This window comes from Rattus norvegicus, unplaced genomic scaffold (genome assembly GCF_021556685.1).
Source record: "Rattus norvegicus strain SHRSP/BbbUtx unplaced genomic scaffold, alternate assembly SHRSP_T2T unassigned-0000192, whole genome shotgun sequence".
NCBI lineage: Eukaryota > Metazoa > Chordata > Mammalia > Rodentia > Muridae > Rattus > Rattus norvegicus.
Genome location: NW_028238909.1, coordinates 1 through 7,500, shown reverse-complemented (window position 1 = coordinate 7,500; position 7,500 = coordinate 1). Strand labels below are relative to the sequence as shown.

The 7,500-nt window shown below is 46.8% G+C and overlaps 1 long non-coding RNA gene across 1 annotated transcript in view; it reads left to right on the top strand.

The window, feature by feature from the left end:
• LOC147997294 (uncharacterized) overlaps window positions 1-1,429 on the top strand; it is an 18,279-nt gene extending 16,850 nt beyond the window's left edge. Inside the window, exons 2-3 of the long non-coding RNA XR_015648010.1 lie at window positions 220-439; window positions 1,346-1,429. This is a non-coding gene — a long non-coding RNA (uncharacterized LOC147997294). The remainder of the gene's footprint in view (window positions 1-219; window positions 440-1,345) is intronic.
• Window positions 1,430-7,500: the final 6,071 nt, after the last annotated feature.

Genomic DNA, 7,500 nt, shown 5'->3' with positions numbered 1-7,500 from the left:
CATTGTTCTCACCATCTCTCCAGTCGTATTTTTTATAAATATTGAATATTAAATATATGTGTGGGGGGGGTGTGGTTGTGTGTGCATGAGTTCCTAGGTACGAACCTGAGGGAGGGAGGGAGGGAGGGAGGAGGGAAGGAAGGAAGGGAGGGAGGGAAGGAAGGTCGACCAGTCAGCCTCCTTTCTTTTTTTTTAAAGTTATTTCCTCTTCTTTTCCAGAATTATTTATTTTGTGTCTATGAGTACACTGTAACTATCTTCAGACACACCAGAAGAAGGCCTCATCCCATTACCGATGGTTGGGAGCCACCATGTGCTTGCTGGGGATTGAAAACTCAGGACCTCTGGAGGAGCGGCCAGGGCTCTTAACCGCTGAGACATCTCTCCAGCCCTCTTTTTCCAGTTTTAAATAAGCCTCGTTAGTTGAGCGATCTGGGGAGTTGCTTTTCTTTCCAATTTGTGTGTGTGGGGGGGGGGGCAGCAATGGATCCAGTATCCAATTCCCCTTTCTCTCGATAACATCTTATTACAGTAAGATGGCTCGATTTCATTTGCAATTACTTTCTTATTCTAGACGAAGGTTGATGAATAAATCTTCTTGTCGCTCCATGAAGGAGGGAATAAAATAATATTTGGCTAGGTCTATATTCCTTCATTTTTATTTCTCTTTGTTTCTTGTCCTTTCTTTAAAAGAAAGAGGTCAACAAATCGGTGTGTACCACCACCACCACCACCACCACCACCACCACCACCACCACCACCACCACCACCACCACCACCGAGTTGTAGGGATCCATTATGGGCCCCTGTCTGTCTGCCTGTCTGATTCATTCGTGTTTATTTAAACGTCCTCCAATGATGGTTGTGCAGTGAAAGAAATGCGTGCCCGAGCTCGAGCTCGTGCGCAAACACACACACACACACACACACACACACACACACACACACACACACACACACACCACACGGGGGGGGCAATGGGGGGGAGGAGGAGGAGGAGGAGGAGGAGGAGGAGGAGGAGGAGGAGGAGGAGGAGGAGGAGGAAAGCTTGGGTTGGGTGGTTTGAGGATTTGAAGGTTTAGCCCTGCAATGTTCCTTACAACTTAAAAACTTTGTGACACACAAAGCGATATTCATTTTCTCCTTCTACTTTTCACTCTGTAGACCAAGATGGCAGACTATATCAGCCTTTGTGGAATGTGACCTTGTATTGCTTTGCCCTACTCTGCTCTGCTCTGCTCTGCTCTGCTCAACTTAACAGACGTGTTTTTGCTTTTGTTTATGATTTTTGCTTGCTTGCTCGCTCGCTCCCATGACTTGACTGTGGTTTCCCTTTCTATTACAGCACGGTGACCAGACTGCCTTGGGGTAATCAGAAAGGAGGCCAGAAGCAGTCTTTTTTCTGACGCACTGAGACTACATACCAGCAGATTTGGAGGAAAAGATATCCCTCTCTCCCTCCCTCCCTCCCTCCCTCCCTCCCTCCCTCCCTCCCTCCCTCCCTCCCTCCTTGACCCATTTTCCCTCTTTCCCGATACACTCAATAAATTTAAAGTAAATCAATGAATCAAGTCTCTAGTAATTTATTTGTTGGGATTTATTTGTTGGAAATTATCCCTCCACACCTTCGCCCCTCCCCCCACCACTCGAGGATGTCTCCCTCGGGGGGGGGGGCGGGGGGGTTGGGTGGACTCGTGTAGGCATACCTCTCCTCCCTTGGCTTTCCGGTCCACTTCGCTCCAGCATACCTAACTCTTTGGAAATGGTAATAGAGTTCATGACACACCCTCACAGAGAGAGGAAGAGTCCGATCGTTCACTGATTCGCTCTCAGCCAGCCTCGCCCTGACAGCTCAGGCATGTCTAAATCCGAATGTGGGCAATATTTACATGACTTGACTTGGTGCTTCTAACTTTTTCTCTCTCTTTTTTTTTTTCTTCTTTAGTATTTTTTTCTTTACCCTACAAACAGCACACTGCAGCTGTCTTCGGACACACAGCAGATCGATCCCATAACAGAGGGTTGTGAGCCACCATGGGAATAGAACTCAGGACCTCTGGAAGAACACAGTCAGAACTCTTAACTGCTGACTCCATTATTTCCGATTAATGTTTAATGTTTATTTTATTTTATTTTATTTTATTTTATTTTATTTTCGGAGCTGGGGACCGAACCCAGGGCCTTGTGCTTCCTAGGCAAGCGCTCTACCACTGAGCTAAATCCCCAACCCCAATGTTTAATGTTTAAATAAATAAACCTTGTAAAGAAATTAAGCATCTTAAAACCATAGGCATGTGCATCCCCTCCTCATTCGTTCATTCCCTCGCTCATTCATTCATTCATTCAGACAGACAGACAGACAGACAGACAGACAGACAGACAGACAGACAGACAGCAACCAAAGTCTAGCCTTTAACAAAGCAAGAAAGCATACCCTGCGGGACGCACAGATGAATTCCTGAGGCTTACCCTGCAGAGCTTACATGAGGCTTAGTAAAGGACTGACCTGTCAACAGCTACCTACATACGTTGAAAAGTCTACCTGGTATTGACGGATGATGACAAACTGTATGTGTGATACAAAACTGTATGTGTGGTTCCCCTTATAACTCATCTCGAAGAGCCCAGCTGTTGGGGCTCGTTCTTTTGGGGGGAAATGGAGGCTTTTCATCTTTCCCAAAGCTCCTCCTAGATCCTTTCTGTCCATCTGTCCATCCGTCCGTCCGTCCGTCTGTCCGTCCGTCCGTCCATCAAATTCTACCCTAGGCCTGCCCTTAGGTTGGTGGTCGTCCATTGAGTGCTAGTGACTTCTGACTTGTCTCTGTCTTCCCCTCTGAGAACTGTATTTAGATCTGATGCAGGCACGCAGGCAGGCAGGCAGGCAGGCAGGCAGGCAGGCAGGCAGGCAGGCAGGCAGGCCCTCCCTCGTTTTGAAACAGACAGACAGACAGACAGACAGACCAAAGGGTCAATGACTGACTGCACTTAAAGGGGCTGTTGACTCCTCTTTGGAGTTACCGCTGTTTAAAACTTGCTTGATAAAATAAAGTCATCGAATCCAAACTACGCAAAGGGGACACTATAACAAATTACGACTGCTTGTGTATATAGAAAACAGGGTTTTTTCTTTCCCTTATTCCATTATGTATGTTTGCTTTTCTTCAAGAATAAAACCGGCTAGGTGGTGCCTCGGAGACTTTATTTTTTTTTCCCCCCAGGAGTCCCTTCGGGCCCTGCCAGCGGGAGCCTGGACCTCTGAGGCCAGAGAGGGTGTGCTGTATCCCCGGCTCGCTCCCTCCCTCCTGGGATCAATCTAAAAAATGGACAGTTTTGGACACAAGCTTAAGTAATGTTCAGCTCATTCATGCAAGAGAGGTGTAGGAAGGACAACACCCCCACCCCCACCCCCACCCCCACCCCTACCCCCACCCGACCAAATAATACCCTAACCAATAAAAACTAGCTCCTTACTCCTCCGCCTGAGGATTTCTGCGGTCTCATGGTTTGTTCTTGGTTGTTGTTGTTGTTGTTGTTGTTGTTTTGTTTTGTTTTGTTTTGTTTTGTGTTTTTCAGACTTTAAGACAAATGTAGGGGTTGGGGATTTAGCTCAGTGGTAGACCGCTTGCCTAGGAAGCACAAGGCCCCGGGTTCGGTCCTCAGCTCCGAAGAAAAAGGAAGAAAAAAACAAAAACAATAAGACAAATGCTTGTTGTGATTCTCATTTCATTTCAAGGCTGCTATTCTCTAAATCAGAAGGACTCCCTTACAATTCTTCATGGGTAAACTTGCTTTACATCCCTGACATCAACAACAAAAAGAATTCAGAAAGTGGTGATGGACCAATCTGTTTGGGTGTTTCTTGCCTGCTTGACCTTGACTCGCACAAGAGAGCATAGAGAATAAAATAAAGTAGGTGGATGGAGAGATGGCACCGTCGTTAAGAGCACTGATTGCTCTTACAGCGGTCCTGAGTTCAATACCCAGCCAACACATGGCGGCTTGCAACCATCTGTAATTGTCAATCATGCCCTCTTCTGGGGTGTCTGAAGACACCTACAGGGTACTCGAATAGACATAAAACAAACAAACAAACAAACAAACAAACAAATCTTTAACAATTAAAAACAAAAAGAATAAAATAAAGCGAAGGACCCGCCTTGGAGACCTGCCCGGTATTGCTCCAGAGTCTACTTTTTAAAACACAGAGATAGGGGTTGGGGTTTTAGCTCAGTGGTAGAGTCCTTGCCTAGCAAGCTCAAGGACCTGGGTTCAGTCCTCAGCTCTGGGGGAAGAAAAAAAATACACACACACACACACACACACACACACACACACACACACACACACACACATATAGATAGATAGATAGAGAGAGAGAGAGAGAGAGAGAGAGAGAGAGAGTTTGACAGCAATAAAAAACAAAACAAAACCACTTTAAAATACAGAGATGTAAGGATACTCAGAGGGCTCAGAGGAAGCAACCAAGTGTTTGTTATATGGGTGCCAACAATATGGTTCATCTCTTCTTCTCTTCCACGTGGCATGGTGGCCAAGGTGGTGGGGAAACCACACAGTGAAAGGAATTGAACTACAGCACACAAGCAAGTCTCCCTCCCAGACATGAATAAAACTGAAATTAGGCTAAATGTACAATGAAAGGAAGCCAGGTGTTCGTGCATGTCTTTATTTCCATCATTCAAGAGGCAGAGGTGTTTAGAACTGTGTCTCTGTGAGATAGAGGAAGGCAGGCAGGCAGGCAGGCAGGCAGGCAGGCAGGCAGGCAGGCAGGCAGGCAGGCCTGATCTAGGTACTGATTTCCAGGTCTATGTGCAGACACCCCTGACTCAAATAAAGGAGTGAAAAGGAAAAAAAAAATACAATTCACCTGGAAGGGTCAGCCAGCCATCAGATGCAGTGAACTAGAAAATTGGGATTCTCAACTGAGGCCTGTCCCTCCCTCCCTCCCTCCCTCCCTCCCTCCCTCCCTCCCTCCCTCCCTCCCTCCCTTCCTTCCTTCCTTCCTGGCTTACAGACAGCCAGGTCCAAGCCCAAAAGAGTCCAGCAAGGAGCTTAGAGACTATGAGAGAGTGCACAGGTGTTCTAGGGAGGAATCAGCTCACCACCCAGCATCCCCATTTGGGTTCTTGTGCAATCGACACAGGGAGATTGACAATCTGGAATTTAGTGAGAAATCAAACAAGGGACACAGAATGCAAAATATTTATTTACACAGCAAGTGGGTCAGTTGGATTAGCAAGCTAGGACACCCACCCCCGACCCCATCCCAGCCCCCTACCACTGCCGGGTCTCCCTTCCTTGTTATCCCTTTCTCATGCCTCCCTCAATATGGGCACACAGGACCAGGAACATGTTTCTCTCAAAAACGCGTTTTCTGCTGTGAACTCAGTCTGGCAGAGAGTGAGTGGGTGAAGGATCCCTAAAGACCAGAGGGTTTATTAGAGGAAGGCTACCTCACAGTGTTCTTCACACCAGGAACAACAACAACAACAACAACAACAACAACAACAACAACAACAGCAGCAGCAACAGCAACAGCAACAGCAACAGCAACAGCAACAGCAACAGCAACAGCAACAATGAATCAACAAATGGTGGACAGGAGATGAGCAGGGATGCTGGGGGGATGGGAGGGAGGGTAGGGCTGGTGAATCTGCACCTCCCTGAAGGTCTGCCTGTGAAATACTGGTTGATATATGCCTAGTTGAGGACAATATTCCCCTCTCCTGTGGTTTTCAATGGGAGATGACTTCATTGCCAGAGACTATGGAATTGTTTCCATTTTCCCCTTCAAGAACTGTGTTTAGATCTGTTACAGACAGGCTCTGGGTTTTGAAACAAACAAACAAACAAACACACACACACACACACACACACACACACACACACAACGAGAGAGAGAGAGAGAGAGAGAGAGAGAGAGAGAGAGAATAGAGAAAAACAGAGACAGACACAAGAGAATTTGATCTCTCTCTCTCTCTCTCTCTCTCTCTCTCTCTCTCTCTCTCTCTCTCTTTCTCTCCCCCTCCCCCTTCCCCTAGTTTCTCAGACTGGGTTTCTCTGTATTCGTCTGTAGGGCGGGAAGGACTGAAACTCTCAGATTCACCTTTCTCTGCCTCCCTAGTGCTGCTTTGATGGTAGTTTGGGGAGATTGGGATAGGAAGTAAAAAAGCTTGAGTGCTGATATCAAAGCCTCCCCTCCCCCCCACATGCATGCATGCACACACACACACACACACACACACACACACCCCTACCTGTCTCCTTCACACAGTTATTAAAAACTTTTTAACTGTGATCTAGAAAGTGTCTAGATCATAGCTTCAGAGTCAGCACATCCTCTCCATACAGAAGACACTGACTGACTGACTGACTGACTGACTGACTGACTGACTGACGGACGGACGGACACACACACACACACACACACACACACACACACACACACACAAATACATATTTATATATTTAAAATGATGCTTAAAAAAAACCCGTCTTCCTCTATAACGGAGGTTTAAAGGGAATCTGGCTGACAGCACGTTTTTTGGGGTTTTTTAATTCCTTTTTTTTTTTTTAACCAAATAGGAGGGAGATCTGTTGTCCCTTTTATTAAAAGCCAAAGTATTAAGTGGCGAGCCGATGTTTCAACTTTCACCATTCTGTTCCTTTCACCAAAAAGAGGGGGTTCTTTGGCTTTTCCTTTCCTTTTTGAAACAAAACGAAAGGAGGAGCTCGACCAGTTTGGCCTAGCTTCCCTGTTCCTTTTCCCTCTTCCATGGTATGCTCGATGAAATAAAGTAAACAAATGAAGTTTCTAGTTATGTATTTGTTTGGGAGACCCGAACTATCTCTCAAGAGAGAGTTGCGGGTGTTGGGGATTTAGCTCAGTGGTAGAGCGCTTGCCTAGCAAGCGCAAGGCCCTGGGGTTCGGTCCCCAGCTACGGAAAAAGAAAAAAAAAAGAAAAAAAAAGAAAGAAAGAAAGAAAGAAGAAGAAAGAAAGAGAGAAAAGAAAAAAAGAAAAGGAAAAAAAAAAGAGAGAGTTGCATCTCCCCGCCGCCCCCCCCCCACACAAGGCCTCCTCCCTGTATGTGGGGGGAGGGGGAGGGGTGGACAGGAGCTAGCTGAGAGGGGGTGGGGTGGGGCGGGGCTGGAGAATATGCAGGTCCCTGAAGGTCAGTCGGGGAAGTACTGCTGCTGCCTAGCACGCTTCAGTGCCTCTTTAGAGTTTAGAGTTTTCTAAAGTTTTCTGCCTGAAATCAGCGAGTGATGATTTCACTGTGAAATGATGTCTGATCATCGCTCTCGCTGTCCTGTCAGGGCTCCGGCTCCTGGCAAAAGTCTGACTGAAGGAAACCTTAGTTAGACTCACACCCAGCTGTTTGGAAATGGTAATGGAGTTGATAGCACACCCTGGGGGAAAGAGGCAGACTCCCTTTTTGCTCACTCTCAATTCCCAGCCTCGCCCTGCCAGCTCGGGGATT